Source organism: Pelophylax lessonae (assembly GCF_965119305.1).
Source record: "Pelophylax lessonae genome assembly, chromosome: 2".
NCBI classification, from domain to species: Eukaryota; Metazoa; Chordata; class Amphibia; order Anura; family Ranidae; genus Pelophylax; species Pelophylax lessonae.
In genome coordinates, this window is record NC_138769.1 from 298,608,496 (window position 1) to 298,628,612 (window position 20,117).

The 20,117-nt window shown below is 42.1% G+C and overlaps 1 protein-coding gene across 1 annotated transcript in view; it reads left to right on the forward strand.

Moving 5' to 3' along the window:
* LOC309545916 (platelet-activating factor acetylhydrolase 2, cytoplasmic-like) overlaps window positions 1-20,117 on the forward strand; it is a 74,310-nt gene that overhangs the window by 38,386 nt on the left and 15,807 nt on the right. The window lies entirely within an intron of this gene.

Below are 20,117 nucleotides of genomic sequence, written 5' to 3' on the forward strand. Positions count from 1 at the left end.
GTACAGGCAGACAGCTATACTGAGGTTCCGAAAGAGCCTGACTTTGCATCTGTATAATATTAAAAAGGATATTCCTCAAGAGTTGCATCACAGAGGGAATACCAGTTTAACAAAAATATATAAATATTTTATTTAATTTTTTAAAATGCGTGTTCAGTTTGAAGCCTGGCTTGCCATTAGCCCCTACTGAGGAATACATCTCTTTGCAATACATATATTTAATTTTTAATAGGAACCTTTCCTTCTGCCGTTCTCTTATTTGACTGCCATCACCCTATGATACTCCAATCCCCATCAGGAGTATGACAACTTGATAATCAATCATTTAGTTTTGAACTGATACAAAATTCCACTGCTGGGATAATTGTTACATTGTTCTGTTTCTTGACATTGGTTGGTGTTTGGTAGTTGGTTGGAAGGTATGATTGATGCAGGTGCCTGTCTGGTGTAACAACGTTGTCAGTTTTTAACAAGATTGGTGGACGTGTTTGTATACTATTTTTCTAATTGGTATGTTTTTTTAAAAATTCAAAACACTCAAAAAAACAAAACACTCAAAAAAACAGAGGAAAACACTGTTTTTTATTTGAGAGTGATTGTTTCTAGGCTTGGGGTTAACAGGAACCTGCTTTTCTCCTTGGCTTCATTTATGTGAGGTTGAGCTGGACCCCTTTTATGCTTGTTAGTTTATGATTTTTCACCTGTGTTCTACTGATCTGCAATGCCCTGCAGGCTCAAAAAAAAAAAAAAAAATATATATATATATATATATATATATATACAGTGCCTTGCGAAAGTATTCGGCCCCCTTGAACTTTTCAACCTTTTGCCACATTTCAGGCTTCAAACATAAAGATGTAAAACTGTAATTTTTTGTGAAGAATCAACAAGTGGGACACAATCATGAAGTGGAACGAAAATTATTGGATATTTCAAACTTTTTTAACAAATAAAAAACTAAAAAATTGGGCGTGCAAAATTATTCAGCCCCTTTACTTTCAGTGCAGCAAACTCTCTCCAGAAGTTCAGTGAGGATCTCTGAATGATCCAATGTTGACCTAAATGACTAATGATGATAAATAGAATCCACCTGTGTGTAATCAAGTCTCCGTATAAATGCACCTGCACTGTGATAGTCTCAGAGGTCCGTTTAAAGTGCAGAAAGCATCATGAAGAACAAGGAACACACCAGGCAGGTCCGAGATACTGTTGTCGAGAAGTTTAAAGCCGGGTTTGGATACAAAAAGATTTCCCAAGCTTTAAACATTCCAAGGAGCACTGTGCAAGCGATAATATTGAAATGGAAGGAGTATCAGACCACTGCAAATCTACAAAGACCTGGCCATCCCTCTAAACTTTCAGCTCATACAAGGAGAAGACTGATCAGAGATGCAGCCAAGAGGCCCATGATCACTCTGGATGAACTGCAGAGATCTACAGCTGAGGTGGAAGACTCTGTCCATAGGACAACAATCAGTCGTATACTGCACAAATCTGGCCTTTATGGAAGAGTGGCAAGAAGAAAGCCACTTCTTAACCACTTAAGCCCCGGAGGATTTGGCTGCTAAAGGACCAGACCCCTTTTTTCAACTTGGCACTTCGTGACTTTAACTGATAATTGTGCGGTCATGCAATGCTGTACCTAAACGAAATTTACGTCCTTTTTTTCCCACAAACAGAGCTTTCTTTTGGTGGCATTTGATCACCTCTGCGCTTTTTATTTTTTGCGATATTAATAAAAAAAGAGCGAAAATTTTGCAAAAAAATGACATTTTCAACTTTGTCTTTTAAAAAATATCCAATATACTCAATTTATGTCATTTTTTTTGGCCAAAATATATTTAGCTACATGTCTTTGACAAAAAAAAAATCAATGAGCGTATTTTTATTGGTTTGCGCAAAAGTTATAGCGTCTACAAACTATGGTGTAAATACTGAAATTTACGAAGCTTTAATTTCTGACTGCCTATCTCATTTCATGAAGTGCTAAAATGGCGGGGCAGTACAAAACCCCCCCCCAAACTACCACTTTTTGGAAAGTAGACATCCTAAGGAATGTTCTGAGAGGCATGTTGAGCTCATTGAATATTTTATTTTTTTGTCACAGGTGTTTGAAAAATGACTAAAAATATATATTTTTTTTTTTTTTACACAAAGTTGTCATTGAAATGATATATTGCTCACACATGCCATGGGTATATGTGTAATTACACCCCAAAATATATTCTGCTGCTTCTCCTGAGTACAGGGATACCACATATGTGAGACTTTTTGGGAGCGTAGCTGTGTACGGGAGCCGGAAAACAAATCACCACCATCAGAATTTCAAAGGGCGTACATTTTTCATTGCATTTTCTCACTACCTATAACGGTTTAGGAGGCCCTGACATGTCAAGATACCACAAAACCCCCCCAAATGACCCCATTTTGGAAATTAGACACCCCAAGCTGTTTGCTGAGAGGCATGGTGAGTCCATGGAATATTTTATATTTTGCCACAAGTTTCGGGAAAATTACAATTTTTTTTTTTTTATTTTTTTTTTTTACACAACGTTGTCACTAAAAGATAAATTTCTCACACATGACATGGGTATATGTGGAATGACACCCCAAAATACATTCTGCCGCTTCTCCTGAGTATGGGGATGCCCCATGTGTGAGACTTTTTGGGAGCCTAGCTGTGTACAGGACCGCGAAAACCAATCAACACTCTCAGGTTTTCTAATGGCGTAAATTGTTCATGTCACCTCTGCACTACCTGTCGCAGTTTCGGAGGCCCTAAAATTCCAAGATAGCACAAAACCCCCCCAAATGACCCCATTTTGGAAAGTAGACACCCCAAGCTATTTGCTGAGAGGCATGGTGAGTCCATGGAATATTTTATATTTTGCCACAAGTTCCGGGAAATATATATATATTTTTTTTTTTTTTTACACAAAGCTGTCAGTAAATGATATATTGCTCACACATGCCATGGGTATATGTGAAATGACACCCCAAAATACATTCTGCTGCTTCTCCTGAGTACAGGGATACCCCATGTGTGAGACTTTTTTGCAGTCTAGCCGAGTACAGGACCCCGAAAACCAACCTCCACTTTCAGGCTTTCCAAAGGCGTAAATTGTTGATTTCACTCCTGACTACCTATCACAGTTTCGGAGGCCCTAAAATTCCAAGATAGCACAAACCCCCCCCCCCCAAATGACCCCATTTTGGAAAGTAGACACCCCAAGCTGTTTGCTGAGAGGCATGGTGAGTCCATGGAATATTTTATATTTTGCCACAAGTTCCGGGAAATATATATATATATATATATATATATATATTTTTTTTTTTTTTACACAAAGCTGTCAGTAAATGATATATTGCTCACACATGCCATGGGTATATGTGAAATGACACCCCAAAATACATTCTGCTGCTTCTCCTGAGTACAGGGATACCCCATGTGTGAGACTTTTTTGCAGTCTAGCCGAGTACAGGACCCCGAAAACCAACCTCCACTTTCAGGCTTTCCAAAGGCGTAAATTGTTGATTTCACTCCTGACTACCTATCACAGTTTCGGAGGCCCTAAAATTCCAAGATAGCACAAAACCCCCCCCAAATGACCCCATTTTGGAAAGTAGACACCCCAAGCTGTTTGCTGAGAGGCATGGTGAGTCCATGGAATATTTTATATTTTGCCACAAGTTCCGGGAAATATATATATATATATATATATTTTTTTTTTTTTTTACACAAAGCTGTCAGTAAATGATATATTGCTCACACATGCCATGGGTATATGTGAAATGACACCCCAAAATACATTCTGCTGCTTCTCCTGAGTACAGGGATACCCCATGTGTGAGACTTTTTTGCAGTCTAGCCGAGTACAGGACCCCGAAAACCAACCTCCACTTTCAGGCTTTCCAAGGGCGTAAATTGTTGATTTCACTCCTGACTACCTATCACAGTTTCGGAGGCCCTAAAATTCCAAGATAGCACAAAACCCCCCCAAATGACCCCATTTTGGAAAGTAGACACCCTGAGCTATTTGCAGAGAGGCATGTTGAGTGTTTTGCAGATCTTACTTTTTGTCACAAAGTTTTGGAAATTGAAAAAAGAGGAAAAAAAATGCATTTTCCTGTTTTTTCTTCATTTTCCAAAAAAAATGAGAGCTGCAAAATACTCACCATGCCTCTCAGCAAATAGATTGGAGTGTCTACTTTGCAAAATTGGGTAATTTGGGGGGGTTTTGTGCCATCTTGGCCTTTTATGGACTTCAAAAGTGTGATAGGTAGTAAGGAGTGAGATCAACAATTTACGCCCTTAGAAAACCAGAAGGTGCAGATTGGTTTTCCGGGTCCTGTACGCGGCTAGACTGGCAAAAAGTCTCACACATGGGGTATCCCTGTACTCAGGAGAAGCAGCAGAATGTATTTTGGGGTGTCATTTCACATATACCCATGGCATGCGTGAGCATTATATCATTTACTGACAACTTTGTGTAAAAAAAAATATATATTTTCCCGAAACTTGTGGCAAAATATAAACTATTCCATGGACTCACCATGCTTCTCAGCCAATAGCTTGGAGTGTCTACTTTGCAAAATGGGGTCATTTGGGGGGGGTTTTGTGCTATCTTGAAATTTCAGGGCCTCTGAAACTGTGACGGGTAGTCAGGGGTAAAATCAGCAATTTACGCCATTAGAAAACCTGAAGATGTGGATTGGTTTTCGGGGGCGCGTACACAGCTAGGCTGCCAAAAAGTCTCACACATGGGGTATCCCTGTACTCAGGAGAAGCAGCAGAATGTATTTTGGGGTGTCATTTCACATATACACATGGCATGTGTGAGCAATATATCATTTAGTGACAACTTTCTGTAAAAAAACAACAAAAAAAAAAAGAAATAATAATTTTCCCGACACTTGTAGCAAAATATAAAATATTCCATGGACTCACCATGCCTCTCAGCAAATAGCTTTGGGTGTCTACTTTTCAAAAAGGGGTCATTTGGGGGGTGTTTGAACTGTCCCGGCATTTTATGCTCAATCTTATCCACACATCACCCACTCTTCTAACCACTTGAAAACCAAGCCTTTTCTGTGCCTTTTTGTTTACATGAAAAAATATTTTTTTTTTACTAGAAAATTACTTTGAACCCCCAAACATTATATATTTCTTTAAAGCAGAGGCCCTATAGAATAAAATGGTGGATGTTGCAAATTTTTTTGTCACACGGTATTTGCGCACAGATTTTCCAAATGCAATTTTTGCGAAAAAAATACATTAAATGCATTGCACAAATACACTATATAATTCCAATTTTTTGGGTAAAATTTAAAAGATGATCTTATGCCGAGTTCATAGACACCTGACATGACATGCTTTAAAAATTGCGCACGCCTGCGCAGCGGCAACAACGTACGTACATTTTTAAAAACCTTTAAAAGTCTCTACAGGTTACCACTTTAGACTTTCAGAGGAGGTCTACTGCAAAAATTACTGCACTCGATCTGGCGATTGCGGCGATACCTCACATGCATGCTGAAATTGCGGTTTACATATGACACTAGACCAACGCTTGCGTGTGCCATTGCGCGCAAGCACGGGGGGAAAGGGGGGGCTCAATTTTTTTTTTTTTTTGCTTTTTTATGTTATTTTGACACCTTTCCTTTAATTTTTTTTTTTTTAAATCATTTTTATTGTTATCACAGTGAATTTAGATATCCCCTATGATAGCAATCGGTAGTGACAGGTACTCTTTTTTAAAAAAATTGGGGTCTTTTATACTCTAGATCTCTCCTCTGACCTTAATGCATCTGACCACGCCAAAATTGGTGTGATAAAATACTTTCCCAATTTCCCAATGGCCCTGTTTATTTCTGGCGAAAAAGAAGTCATGAAATGCTCGTAGCCTCCGGCATCTTAGGCCATAGAGATGATTGGAGCCATTCTAATCTTCAATTAGCTCTATGGTTAGATAACTGAACCACCGGCTGCACTCTCGGGTTAACTGGTGGGACAGGAGAGCCCGAGAAAAACCACGGAAGGCTGCGGAAGGCGGCGGTGGGGGGGGGAGGCCCCTCCCACTGCATGTAAAAGCAGTCTAGCGGCCAATTACCTGCTAGGATTGCTTTTACATGTTAGCCGACCGCTGGCTGTAAAAAACGATACCAAGATGATGCCTAAATCTGCAGGCATCATCCTGGTACAACCACTCAAAGTCCAGCAACGTACCAGTACATTGCTGGTCCTTGTTTGGCATATAGGTTTTTTTTTTTCATGCAGCCTGTGGGCTGAACGGAAAAAAAGAGAACCTATCAGAAATCAGCACAGGAATAATGCGTAGTATTACTCATCATTAACCGCCCAAACAACCACCCACTGAATTTAATGATGGGTATACACGACACTATCCACGTATACCAAAATAGGATTTTAACTGCAGTGCTGAAATCAGAAAATCACCACAGCTGCTATCAGCAAAGGTATCCATATATGCTGAGCGCAAACGCTGTTTGTGTCAGAATATATAAAATCAATGCGTGGTAGCCGACGAGTACCTGCAAGAGAAACAGGTCACAAAAGAATGAAAAAACAAACAAAGTACATTAAAAAAAGTACATTAGGAAGAGTAGGACATATAAAATGACTGACACAACAAAAGTTTTTGGATTCTCATCATTAACCGCCCAAACAACCACCCACTGAATTTAATGATGGGTATACACGGCACTATCCACGTATACCAAAATAAGATTTTAACTGCAGTGCTGAAATCAGAAAATCACCACAGCTGCTATCAGCAAAGGTATCCATATATGCTGAGCGCAAACGCTGTTTGTGTCAGAATATATAAAATCAATGCGTGGTAGCCGACGAGTACCTGCAAGAGAAACAGGTCACAAAAGAATGAAAAAACAAACAAAGGACATTAAAAAAAAGTACATTAGGAAGAGTAGGACATATAAAATGACTGACACAACAAAAGTTTTTGGATTCTCATCATTAACCGCCCAAACAACCACCCACTGAATTTAATGATGGGTATACACGGCACTATCCACGTATACCAAAATAAGATTTTAAAAGTACAGTAAGAAGAGTAGAAGGACATATAAAATTACTGACACAACAACAGTTTTTGGATCCTTTTATTTTTCTTTCTAACTGTTCCTTTATTTCTTGATTTGGGAGGGAGTGCGATCTTCTGCGATCTTCTCTTCCAGCTTGGGTCTCTCAAAATGTCGATGGACATCCAACATCCTTCGAGACCCTGTGTTTGTGTGCCCTACACTGTGTCGTGCTGTACCCTACACTAATACTCCACTAGTGTATGGTAGCGCTCAAAACATTCCCCGATGCAGAGACCAGGTTGGTCAGGACATTTGGGACAATAATAACGGGTGTCACGCCTAAATCCGCGCCTGCTACAGACACGACATCGTCTTTGGGGTCGTATTTGGGTAGGGGTACTCGGGAGGGGATAAGGAAAATGCCTCTCATGCAGCCGGCTCACTGCATCTGGAAGGGGAAGTTGGGCAGGCATGCCTCCTGGGTACAGGTAGGCAAGGATGACCGCTTCCTGGAATTCCCGGTTCGTCCTGGCGCCCTGTATAGGACAAAGGCGTTCAGCATAGCCAATTGGAAAAGGTAAACAGACACTTTTTTGTACCAGCGTCTGGCTTTACGGGCAACTAAATACGGCGCCAAAAGCTGCTCGTTAAGGTCCACCCCTCCCATGTTAAGGTTATATTCGTGGACACAGAGGGGTTTCTCCATAACGCCAGTTGCCGTAGGGATTTGGACTGTTGTGTCTGCGTGAAGGGAGGACAGAACATAAACATCCCGTGTATCCTTCCACTTCACCGCAAGCAATTTGTCCGTTTTCAAGCAGGCTCTCGCCCCCCGACTAAGACGGGAATTTACAAGCCGTTGGGGGAAGCCCCGGCGATTAGGTCGCACGGTGCCATATGCGCCAATTTGTAAATCAAGCAGGTGACTAAATAGTGGCACGCTTGTGTAAAAATTGTCCACGTACAAATGGTACCCCTTTCCGGATAAGGGTGACACCAAGTCCCAAACAATCTTACCGCTGCTCCCTATGTAGTCTGGGCAGTTCGGGGGCTCCACAGTGCTATCTTTTCCCTCATAGACACGGAAATTAACTGTATAGCCTGTGGCCCTGTCACAGAGCTTATACAACTTGACCCCGTATCTGGCACGCTTGCTGGGGAGGTACTGTTTGATAGCAAGACGGCCAGTAAATTTAATCAGGGACTCGTCAATGCAGACAACTTGTTCGGGGGTAAACAAGGCTGCAAACCGCTGATTGAAGTGGTCTATGAGGGGCCGAATTTTGTGGAGCCAATCGTATGCAGGGTCTCCCCGAGGACGACAGATTTCATTGTCGCTGAAATGCATAAATCGCAGAATTTGCTCGTATCTCCCCCTGGACATGGAGGCAGAGTACATGCGCATATGGTGAGCTGGGCTAGTGGACCAATATAGCCGCAATTCACTTTGTTTAGTTATGCCCATGTGGAGGGAAAGGCCCAGAAAGATTTTAAATTCGGAAACCGTTATAGGATTCCAGCCGAATCGTCTGGCAAGGTGCGAATTTGGGTTGGCGGCGATAAATTGTTGAGCATATAAATTTGATTGATCCACAATAGATCTGAAAAGATCTTCCGTGAAGAACAGCTCAAAAAAGTTCAGGGGCGTAAAACCAGCTGTCTCCACGTGGATTCCAGGTTGGGCAGTGAATGGGGGAAGTACTGGCACTGTAGAATCAGTAATCAGTGGGTTGCCAATTGGGATATGCCAGCGCATCAGGGAGGGCACTATGGGCTCTACGGGCCTGTCTTCGAATACGCGGTGGCTGCGGGCCACTACTTGTGCTAGCCACCGCACCAGCTTCAACTGCACTTAGGGGACTCGCCACGTCACCAGGTCTTACTGCAGTGCTGGTTGTACTAGGTCCAGGTTGTACTAGGCCGCTGGCGCTTGCCAGGTCGCCAGAAAAATGAGCGGCACTAGTAACCACACTCTGCTCCATACGAGCACCCTGCGATTCCTGCATTTCAACAACTCCAGAATGGGGTCGGGTACGCCTGGGTCTAACAGGGACCCATCTGTCGTCGGAGCTGTCTGTCAGGGAGCCGCTGCTGTCATCTGGTTCGTATACTGACCCTGATTCTGCCGGTGAGGCTTCCCCATCGCTCTCACCTGGCATGGTCATTATACTGTAAATAGCTTCATCACTGTACGAACGTTTAGACATTTTGGTAACTAAATTTACCCGTACAGTGATGCGACTCACAGGTAATAAAAGCACCTGGTTGTCAAAGACTATTTCAAGCGCTACCAAAAAAACTGCTAATGCTAGCAGGGATCAGGCCTGACTCTGCTAACACAGCGGTTTTGTGTCTTGTGTTTTTTGTAAGTGACAGTAATCTATTGATTACTACACTTACCTGGGTGAAAGGGTTAAACGCAGGTGCTGGCCGGAATCAGTGCTGATCGTGCAAACACCGCGTTTTGGGAACCCTAAACTATGGGGGCGCTAGTATAGCTCTGATCAGATCAGATATTGATCTGTTCAAACACTATACTAGAAATGGAAGTGTATGTGTGTGCGTGCGTGCGTGTGTGGTAATCAACAGACTTGTATAAAGTACTCAAAATTTCTACTTGAGTAAAAGTACAAGTGCTCGATCAAAAAGTGACTTAAGTAGAAGTGGAAGTGCTCGCAGAAAAAGTTACTTAAGTAGAAGTACTAAAGTATTCAACATTTTTTTTACTTAAGTATTGCAAGTAGTTTTTTCAAAAAATTTGCTACTTAAGTACTAAAAGTAAAAAGTACCAGTAGTTTTGAAAAAAAAATTCTACTCAAGTACTGAAAGTAGAAGTAGAAGTACTGTGTTATGTAGTTATTAAAGAAAGAAGTCAAAAGTTTGAACATCATATTGTTTTTTATTATTTCAAATGATTTATTCAAATGATTAACCTAAAGGACAATCACAATTCCTTAGGCTGTAACTTTTTGTAAACAAAAAACAGATAAAGTATGTCCCTCCCTTCCCCTTTTAAAGCATCCACCTTTTAAAGCCAGGGGTGGTCTCCTTCCTGAGCTTCCTCACTCTCACAGCCAGGCAGATCACTTGAAGTTGAAGGGCCAGGGGTGGAAGGTGGTGTTTTTGGTTCGTCCATCTTTTCAGCTGATCAAAAGGCAGAACAGGAGCATGCGCAGTCTTCTTAATCGCGGTTTGATTTGATTTGCTCAATTGATGATAATGTGCCAGGCCAGCTTCATCAAACCTACAACGCTTAAAGTGAAAAATGCATCAAAAACTACTAACAAAGTGGCTGTGCTAAAAAATGCTAATAAAGTGCCTGCAATTATATATATTCTTCTTGTATTCAAAATCATCGCCCACAGTATCAAAAATAAAGTGACATGTCTGTGCTAAATGCAATTCAAATTATTCCCACAATGTAAATGTAATTCATATAAAATATATATGACAATACCACAATAAAATAAGTTGTGATTGTGAATAAGTTAGGTGCAAGTTTAAGTGTGTAAACTAAACTTTATAACGAAAAGTCCATAACTGAATTCCAGTGTGCAATCTAAGAAGTGCTTGTCACTTGCTGTCAGATGCTTCCACCTTTCTTCTGTGATCTGCTCAATAAAGTGGTGGACTGGATAGCCTCTCTCTCTGTCTCTCTCTGCCTCTCACCTTAGTAGCACTGGCACTGCACTGGTTCAAAAAGCTGTCTATATTATTTTCATTATAAGAACTTGTCAGAACATGCTTCCACCACCTGTCCTTCACACTAGTAGTGCTCATTTGCTTTGCTCAAGTCAAGTGCCACTGCCAGTGGCCACTGCAGTGCAGGCACAGCCGCACAGGCAGAGGCAGGGCGCAGGAAGCACAGGCACCACCACAACACAACACTTATGGTCCATGGACCATGGATGGTCGGATAATCATCATAGCCGTCAGTCTCACTCTTCTTGGTTCAAAAAAGCCACCCATGACCCGTGTGTATATAATATATTAATATTTTACTGTATATTGATTATTTGATTCTCAAATGGCACATTTGCCATGGCAAGGATTAGGCCCTCTCCACGGTCCACCTCACTCACCTCATAGAGAAGAAGATGAGATGACGAAGAAAATGCTCCCGCGTCCCGCCGCCCGCGTCACAACTCCTCTCAGTAAGGGCACTAAGGGGTGGAGTCTGAGTGACACACAACACGTCTAGAGGCAGAGACCTCGAGCGGGAAGACGGCAGCATGGCTCCTCCTGTGCGGTCTTAACTTGATGATCATGACAGTGATTCCGTGGGCCGCGGCGCGAGCGAGGCTGTGGGATTGATTGAATTGAGTTGTGCTGCCTACTGCTACACGCTACCTACTACTAAATTGTGAGTCAGTATATTTTATTTCATTTTTATATATAAAAGCGGTATTGTTGAGCACTACTAGCCACTAGATCTCCTGGCTGTCACTTTGTCACATGTTGGGGAATCACAGCGGCTCGGCTCCAGAAGTGGCGGGTGTCCCTGTCATCCTGCCAGGGTCGCCAAGAAGTTCATCACCTAAGTTATTAATATGTTATGAGGAGAGGACCTATGAGATTGAGAATTGAAATGATTAAATATATATGGCTTTTTGAACCAGTGCAGTCAGTGCCAGTGCCACAGTGCCACCCAGACGCTATCCACCAGTGCCACCACCATTAAGTGTGTTGGTCGGTCACTCGAGCACTGAAGGAGGTGGAAGCATCTGACAAGTGAAGTGACACTTTAGATTTGCACACTGGAATTCATTTATGGACTTTTCGTTATTGATAGGTTTACACACTTCAACTTGTTGCACGCACCTGACCTAACTTATTTCATAACTTATTTTATTGTGATTTATTGACATATTTTATATGAATTGAATTTACTGTAACATTGTGGGAATAATTATTTTCACTGCATTTAGGCTTTAGCACATTCATGTCACTTTTTTTTTTGATACTGTGTGGAGTGTCGGCAGGGCACTGGGGGCAACGATGATATTATATCGATTGCACAGGCACTTTATTCGCACAGCCAAGTTGTGTTTGTTAGTAGTTTCTTGATGCACTTTAAGCGCTGTAGCACAATTTATTTGTTTGTTTCATATTTTCTTTTTATTGGAAAGATTTGGTATAGCAGCTTTTATTATACACAGCCTTTATTTTCGTATGCGCTGATTTACAAATGACATTATACACATTTTTTTGAGCTTTATGCAACCTGCCATCTACTGTTCTGGCAGTGGTAATTTTTTTAAAAGTAACGAGTAACTATGCAGCACAAAAAAAAATACTTGAGTAGAAGTATCGAAATCATCGAAAAAATGTAGTGAAGTAAAAGTAGAAGTAGGAGAAAAAAATTCTATTCTAGGAAAGTACAGATACCGCATTTCGGTACTTAAGTACAGTACTTAAGTAGTTCTACTTCGTTACTATACATCTCTGGTAATCAAGGGGTTACTTCTAAACTATGCGCCGGGGATCTGGGGGGGGGGGGGTGGCGGGGACCCTAAACCTTCTTTGGGAAAGAAACTAGCTAGCTAGAGCAACCTCAAGTCACAATGACACCAATACAAAATACAGTAAAAACAGTATATTATGTGTGTATTAGTGCTAATGTGACAGAGGGTGTAGGGGTTAACGGGATGTGATCAGGGGGGTATCAGGGGTTTAAACCTTTATTGGAAGGGGCTGGCGGGTATCCTAAGGATAAAAGAAACGGTGGCAAGCGCTAAACCTGGTCACAAGTCACACTTATACGGGTATATAGAAAATGCTATATACTGTATACAGTGTGCGTTGTGGCAGGGGGTGTAGGGGTGATCAGGGGGGGGGGGGTCAGGGGATTAAATCTTTATTGGGCGGGTGGCGGGGACCCTAAACCTCCTTGGGACACAAACTTAGTCGCCTGCGCTAATTCTGATCACAATCACACTAATACAAAAATACAAAAACACAGTATATTACGTTTGTATTAGTGCTGATGTGACAGAGGGTGTAGGGGTTAACTAGTGGTGATCAGGGGGGGGTCAGGGGAGATCAGGGGCTCAAATCTTTATTAGGGGGGGTTGGCGGGTAATTCAAGTGGAAAAAGGGGGGTCGCAAGCGCTAGACCTGACCACAAATCACACTTATACGGGTATATAGCAAAATGCTATATACTGTATACGGTGTGTGTTATGGCAGGGGGTGTAGGGGTGATCAGGGGGGGGTCAGGGGCTTAAATCTTTATTGGGCGGGTGGCGGGGACCCTAAACCTTCTTGGGACAGAAACTTAGTCGCCTGCGCTAATTCTGATCACAATGACACTAATACAAAAATACAATAACACCGTATATTGCGTTTGTATTAGTGCTGATGTGACAGAGGGTGTAGGGGTTAACGGCGGTGATCAGGGGGGGGTCAGGGGAGATCAGTGGGTTAAATCTTTATTAGGGGGGGGTGGGGGGTAATTTGAGTGGAAAAGGGGGGGTCGCAAGTGCTACACCTGTTCACAAATCACACTTATACAGGTATATAGGTAAATGTTATATGCTGTATATAGTATGTGTTGTGTCAGGTGCTGTAGGGGTTAATTGGGGGGGCGATCGGGGGTGAAATGTGCCTATCTAAGTGTGTATGTACGTGCTTGGTGCTGTACTTACAATTAGATGTGCTCTCCTCTCACGCTGGATCCAAAAAGACCGTTGGGAGGGGAGGGCACATCTCCTCTAAGCCTGTGTTTACATTTCACAGGCTTAGAGGGAGATCTGATTAAGCAGGATCGATCAACAGGTCCAGACCAAAAATGATTGGCCTGGACCTGATGACTGATCGGTTCTGACCCCAATCGAGTCATTGGCGGGACCGCGGGTGCGTGCGCACCAGAGCGGCGAAGGCTAGTGACGTATCGCTACGTCACTCTGCCTGGCCGGGGCTGACCGCAGCAGTATATAGTCGTGCGGCGGTCGGCAACCGGTTAAAGATATCCATAAAAAGTGTTGTTTAAAGTTTGCCACAAGCCACCTGGGAGACACACCAAACATGTGGAAGAAGGTGCTCTGGTCAGATGAAACCAAAATCAAACTTTTTGGCAACAATGCAAAACGTTATGTTTGGCGTAAAAGCAACACAGCTCATCGCGCTGAACACACCATCCCCACTGTCAAACATGGTGGTGGCAGCATCATGGTTTGGGCCTGCTTTTCTTCAGCAGGGACAGGGAAGATGGTTAAAATTGATGGGAAGATGGATGGAGCCAAATACAGGACCATTCTGGAAGAAAACCTGATGGAGTCTGCAAAAGACCTGAGACTGGGACGGAGATTTGTCTTCCAACAAGACAATGATCCAAAACATAAAGCAAAATCTACAATGGAATGATTCACAAATAAACATATCCAGGTGTTAGAATGGCCAAGTCAAAGTCCAGACCTGAATCCAATCGAGAATCTGTGGAAAGAACTGAAAACTGCTGTTCACAAACGCTCTCCATCCAACCTCACTGAGCTCGAGCTGTTTTGCAAGGAGGAATGGGCAAAAATTTCAGTCTCTCGATGTGCAAAACTGATAGAGACATACCCCAAGGGACTTACAGCTGTAATCGCAGCAAAAGGTGGCGCTACAAAGTATTAACTTAAGGGGGCTGAATAATTTTGCATGCCCAATTTTTCAGTTTTTTATTTGTTAAAAAAGTTTGAAATATCCAATAAATTTCGTTCCACTTCATGATTGTGTCCCACTTGTTGTTGATTCTTCACAAAAAGTTACAGTTTTATATCTTTATGTTTGAAGCCTGAAATGTGGCAAAAGGACGCAAAGTTCAAGGGGGCCGAATACTTTCGCAAGGCACTGTATTTTAACCTGCAAAAGTAAGTGTATTTGGTATTTTTTTTTAAAAAAGTGAACCTTGCCTTTATTGCATTCTATGCATTAGGGTAAAGAACTTTCAGTGACCAGTTCCCAAAAGCCCCCTGTATACTTACCTGATCCTGATCCAGCGCTGCTCCTGAGAGCAGCAGCTTTGCTCTCTCTCTCTCTCTCTCTCTCTCCCTCGTCACTGAAGCTCAAGCTATTGGCTCCTGCTGCTGTCAATCAGCCTGTGAGGAGGGAGCCGAGCATGCGCTCTGTGTGTCAACAGAAACACACAGTGCAGCTAGGGATCAAGCCCGCACAGGTGCCCTCATAGCAAGAGGCTTTCTTTGGGGGCACTCTGAAGGCAGGAGGAGCCAGGAGCCTCAGAGGGGAAACCCTATTAAGAGGGGGATTTGGGCTACTCTGTTCAAAAGCAATGCACAGAGCAGGTAAGCATGACATATTTATTATTAAAAAAAATCCAAAATTTACAATTACTTTAAGGGCTCTGTGCAAGTAAGATCAGCATCTGAACCCAGAGAAGCTGGAGGCAGACAGACTTGAGTAAACGTTTACCAGTATTATACATTATATTTAAAAATGATTTATACATGAAAAAAAAGTCACAGCCTTTAGTATTACTTTAACCAAAATATGCAAAAGGAAAAAGGGGAATAAAGTAAATGGGTGTTAAATGGTGGACCCTGGTATCAATTACCTCCACAAATCTACAACAATATAAAAAATCATCAAAATTGTTTATTCATACATGAAAACACTATCAAAATGACATAAAAAATGTAAGGGGGGATATGTACAAAGCCACCCCATAGATAAAAACTGGAAACACAATATATACATAAGACGGTCTGATATAATGGTAGGCGTACTGCATCCAGTTGGCCTACACATTTTGCGGTACACAACCGCTTTTTTAGGGCTTCTTCCTTAATGTCTGACCCACCATATCTAGTCTGAAAGAATATACTTTCTGTGAATGTGCATCCAGTGTGTTTGGGCTAATGGGAGACTTTTAACCACTTAAGCCCCGGAGGATTTTCCTGCTCAAAGACCAGGGCCTATTTTGCGATTCGGCACTGCTTGACTTTAACGGACAATTGCGCGGCCGTGCGACGCTATACCCAAATGAAATTGACGTCCTTTTTTTCCCACAAACAGAGCTTTCTTTTGGTGGTATTTGATCACCTATGCGATTTTAATTTTTTGCGCTATAAACAAAAAAAGAGCGTAAATTTTGAAAAAATAACAATATTTTTCACAATTTTTTATATGGATTTCCCAAAAAATGTAAAAATCTAATTTTTTTAACATTTTAGGCCAGTTTGTTTTCTGCTACATATTTTTGGTAAAAAAAAATCGCAATAAGCGTATTTTGATTGGTTTGCGCAAAAGTTATTGCGTTTACTAACTAAGGGAAAGATTTATGTCATTTTTATTGTTTGTTTTTTTTAACTAGTAATGGCGGCGATCTGCGATTTTGTTTTGCGGGACTGCGACATTGCGGCGGACAGATCGGACCCCTGACTAACATTTTTGACACTTTGGCACTGTTACTGTACAAATGACACTGGCAGGGAAGGGGTTAACTTCATTAGTGATCAAGGGGTTAAGTGTGTCCCTAGGGGTGTGATTCTAACTGTAAAGGGGCGTGGCTTGTGATGTAACAACAGAGACATACGATCCTACATAGCAGGATCGTGTAGTCTCTGAAGTTACACCAGGGAGAATGACAGGCGGCTTTGTATACATTAGCCGCCTGCCTTTCTCCCTCTCTAGCGGGAGATCGCGAGTGACCAGCGGACATCGGAGCCGCCAGTCACTCGTGCAGGGATGTGCAGGAATGATCGGGGGGGAGCGTGACTCCGGTGGCGCGCCTCGCCCTCTAGAGGCTCCTGGGCGAGCGACGTAGCCCTACGTCGGTTTGCCCAGGAGAGCCAGACTGCCGCAGTAAATAGTCGTGCGGCAGTCGGCAAGTAGTTAATGACAAAATTCACTGCTGGCCCCAGCTGAAGATGGAATGATCCGGTGATCCAAAATAGTGCACATATTCTCTGTATAGAGCAAATGTTTATCTTGGGGGCTGATAACCCTCTGGTCAAATCTTCTAATAAGAAGATTTGATCAGAGGGATATCAGCCCCCAAGATAAAAATTTGCAAATCACGCCTCTCTCTACAAGAACCTCCATTAACCGGTTGCCGACTATATACGGCGGCGGTCAGCCCCAGCCAGGCAAAGTGACGTATATATACGTCACTAGCCTGTCACTTCCTTGTGAGCCAATAGCGGGCGAACGCGCGCCCGCGGAGGCGCACGCCCGCCCCAGCTCGTTCCCTGGGAAGTCAGTGCGTGTGACCGGCGGACCCAATGTCTGCTGGTCACTCGCGATCGTCCTCCGTGATGTAAACAAGCCGCCTGTCATTCTCCCCTGTGTAGGAATGGTGATCATACGGTTCTACTATGTAGGACCGTTGATCACTGTTCCTACACTAGTAGCCATGTCCAATCACAGTAAAAAGCACGCCCCTAGGGACACACTTAACCCCTCCTTCCCCAATAAAGTTAACCCCTTCCCTGCCAGTGTCATTTTGCAGTAACAGTGCATATGTATAGCACTGATTACTGCAGTAATGTCACTGGTAACCCCAAAAGTGTCAAGAATGTCAGTCAAGGGTCCGATCTGTCCGCCGCAATGTCGCAGTACCTAAAAAAAAAACGCAGATCGCCGCCATTACGCGTTAAAAAAAAAAAACACCAAAAATGACAGAAATCTTTCCCTTAGTTAGTAAACGCAATAACTTTTGCGCAAACCAATCAAAATACGCTTTTTGCGATTTTTTTTTTTCCAAACATATGTAGCAGAAAACAAATTGGCCAAAAATGTTAAAAAATTTTGATTTTTACATTTTTTTGGGGGGAAATTCATATAAAAAAATGTAAAAAATATTGTTATTTTTGCAAAATTTAGGCTCTTTTTTTTGTTTATAGCGCAAAAAGTAAAAATCGCACAGGTGATCAAATACCACCAAAAGAAAGCTCTGTTTGTGGGAAAAAAAGGACGTCAAATTCGTTTAGGTACAGCGTCACACGACCGCGCAATTGTCCCTTAAAATCACGCAGTGCCGAATCGCAAATAAAAGCCCTGGTCAGGAAGGGGGTAAAATCTTCCGGGCTTAAGTAGTTAAGGTCAAAAGCAACAACCCTGCGCCAAGAAAAAAATCATACTTCATCAAATCTTGCCACAAATATCAGCCGACCAGATCTCATGGGCATATGGCAGTACAATATGTCTCTGGTCTCCCGAGGGACCGCCACTACTACTACTTTAACCACTTCAGCTCCGGAAGGTTTACCCCCCCCCTCATAACTAAGCCATTTTTTGTGATATGGTACTGCATTATTTTAACTGACAATTGCGCGGTCGTGTGATGCAGTACCCAAATAAAAGTTATGTCCTTTTTTTCCCCACAAATATAGCTTACTTTTGATGGTATTTGATCACCTCTGTTGTTTTTATTTTTTGTGCTATAAACAAAAAAATGATCGACAATTTTGAAAGAAAATACTGTATATATATATTTTTTACTTTCTGCTATAAAACTCCCTCAATAAACAAAATGTGAAAAAAAAGAAAAATGTATTCATCAGTTTAAGTCAATATGCATTCTGCTACACGATTTTGGAAAAAAAATCCCAATAAGCGTATATTGATTGGTTTGGAATTTTTATTTATTGTTTTATATTAGTAATGGCAGTGATTAGCGACTTATAGTGGGATTGCAGCGGACAAATTGGACACTATCCGTGACACTTTTTGGGTACCAGTGACACCAATACAGTGATCAGTGCTAAAAAATATGCACTGTCACTGTACTGACACTGGCAATGACTTGGGGTGCGTCGGACGCGCTAATTGTCACCCGCTGAGTCTGCCAGCGGTGCGCGTGTGCGCCGCAAATACGGAAGTAAAGGGCGACATACAGGTACGTGATTTCACCTGTAGAAGCCACCGCCCCCCAGTATATGTACATGTGGGCAGTCGGCAACTGGTTATTATAAAAAGATTTATATCCCTTTATATCTGACTCACGGGTAAAATACCCGGCACATCCTACTTCTATATCTATATATTACATTTACTGTTTCACAGTATAAATTAACCCCTTATAGCACTAATTATCTGCAGCTGAGCTGTAGATATTTGTTTCTGTACTATAAAGGGCTAATTTTTGTTTTTTAACCCCATCATGATAGGTGATACAAAAACCATGCTGCTGTTACCAAATATCTTAGTGACAGCAGGCGCAGGTAGCTTGCATCAAGCTAAATGCCTATGACAAGGAAGTCTCTCATGCATAATATTATATAACAGCCCATCTGCAATCTGCAAAACAGTGATTTAGGTCTTTTTTTTTTTTTTTCTTTAAATAAAAATGTTGATCTCTGTATCTGATCATATGTACCAAATTCAACCTCTACTTGTGTGTGTATATATACTGTGTGTGTGTATATATATATATATATATATATATATATATATATATATATATATACACACACACAGTATCTTACAAAAGTGAGTACACCCCTCGCATTTTTGCTACAAATAAAGTAGTGAGTGTACAGCTTGTATAACAGTGTAAATTTTCTGTCCCCTCAAAATAACTCAAAACACAGCCAATCATGTCTAAAACTGCTGGCAACAAAAGTGAGTACACCCCTAAGTGAAAATATCCAAATTGGGCCCAAAGTGTTTATATTTTGTGTGGCCACTATTATTTTCCAGCACTGCCTTAACCCTCTTGGGCATGGAGTTCACCAGAGCTTCACAGGTTGCCACTGGAGTCCTCTTCCACTCCTCCATGACGACATCACGGAGCTGGTGGATGTTAGAGACCTTATGCTCCTCCACCTTCCGTTTGAGTATGGCCCACAGTTGCTCAATAAGGTTTAGGTCTGGAGACATTCTTGGCCAGTCCATCAACCTTACCCTCAGCTTGTTTAGCAAGGCAGTGGTCTTCTTGGAGGTGTGTTTGGTGTCGTTATTATGTTGGAATACTGCCTTGCAGCATAGTCCCTGAAGGGAGGGGATCATGCTCTGCTTCAGTATGTCACAGTACATGTTGCCATTCATGGTTCCCCCAATGAACTGTAGTGTAAAAATGCAACAAAATAAAGTTCTTGGTGCAAAAGGAT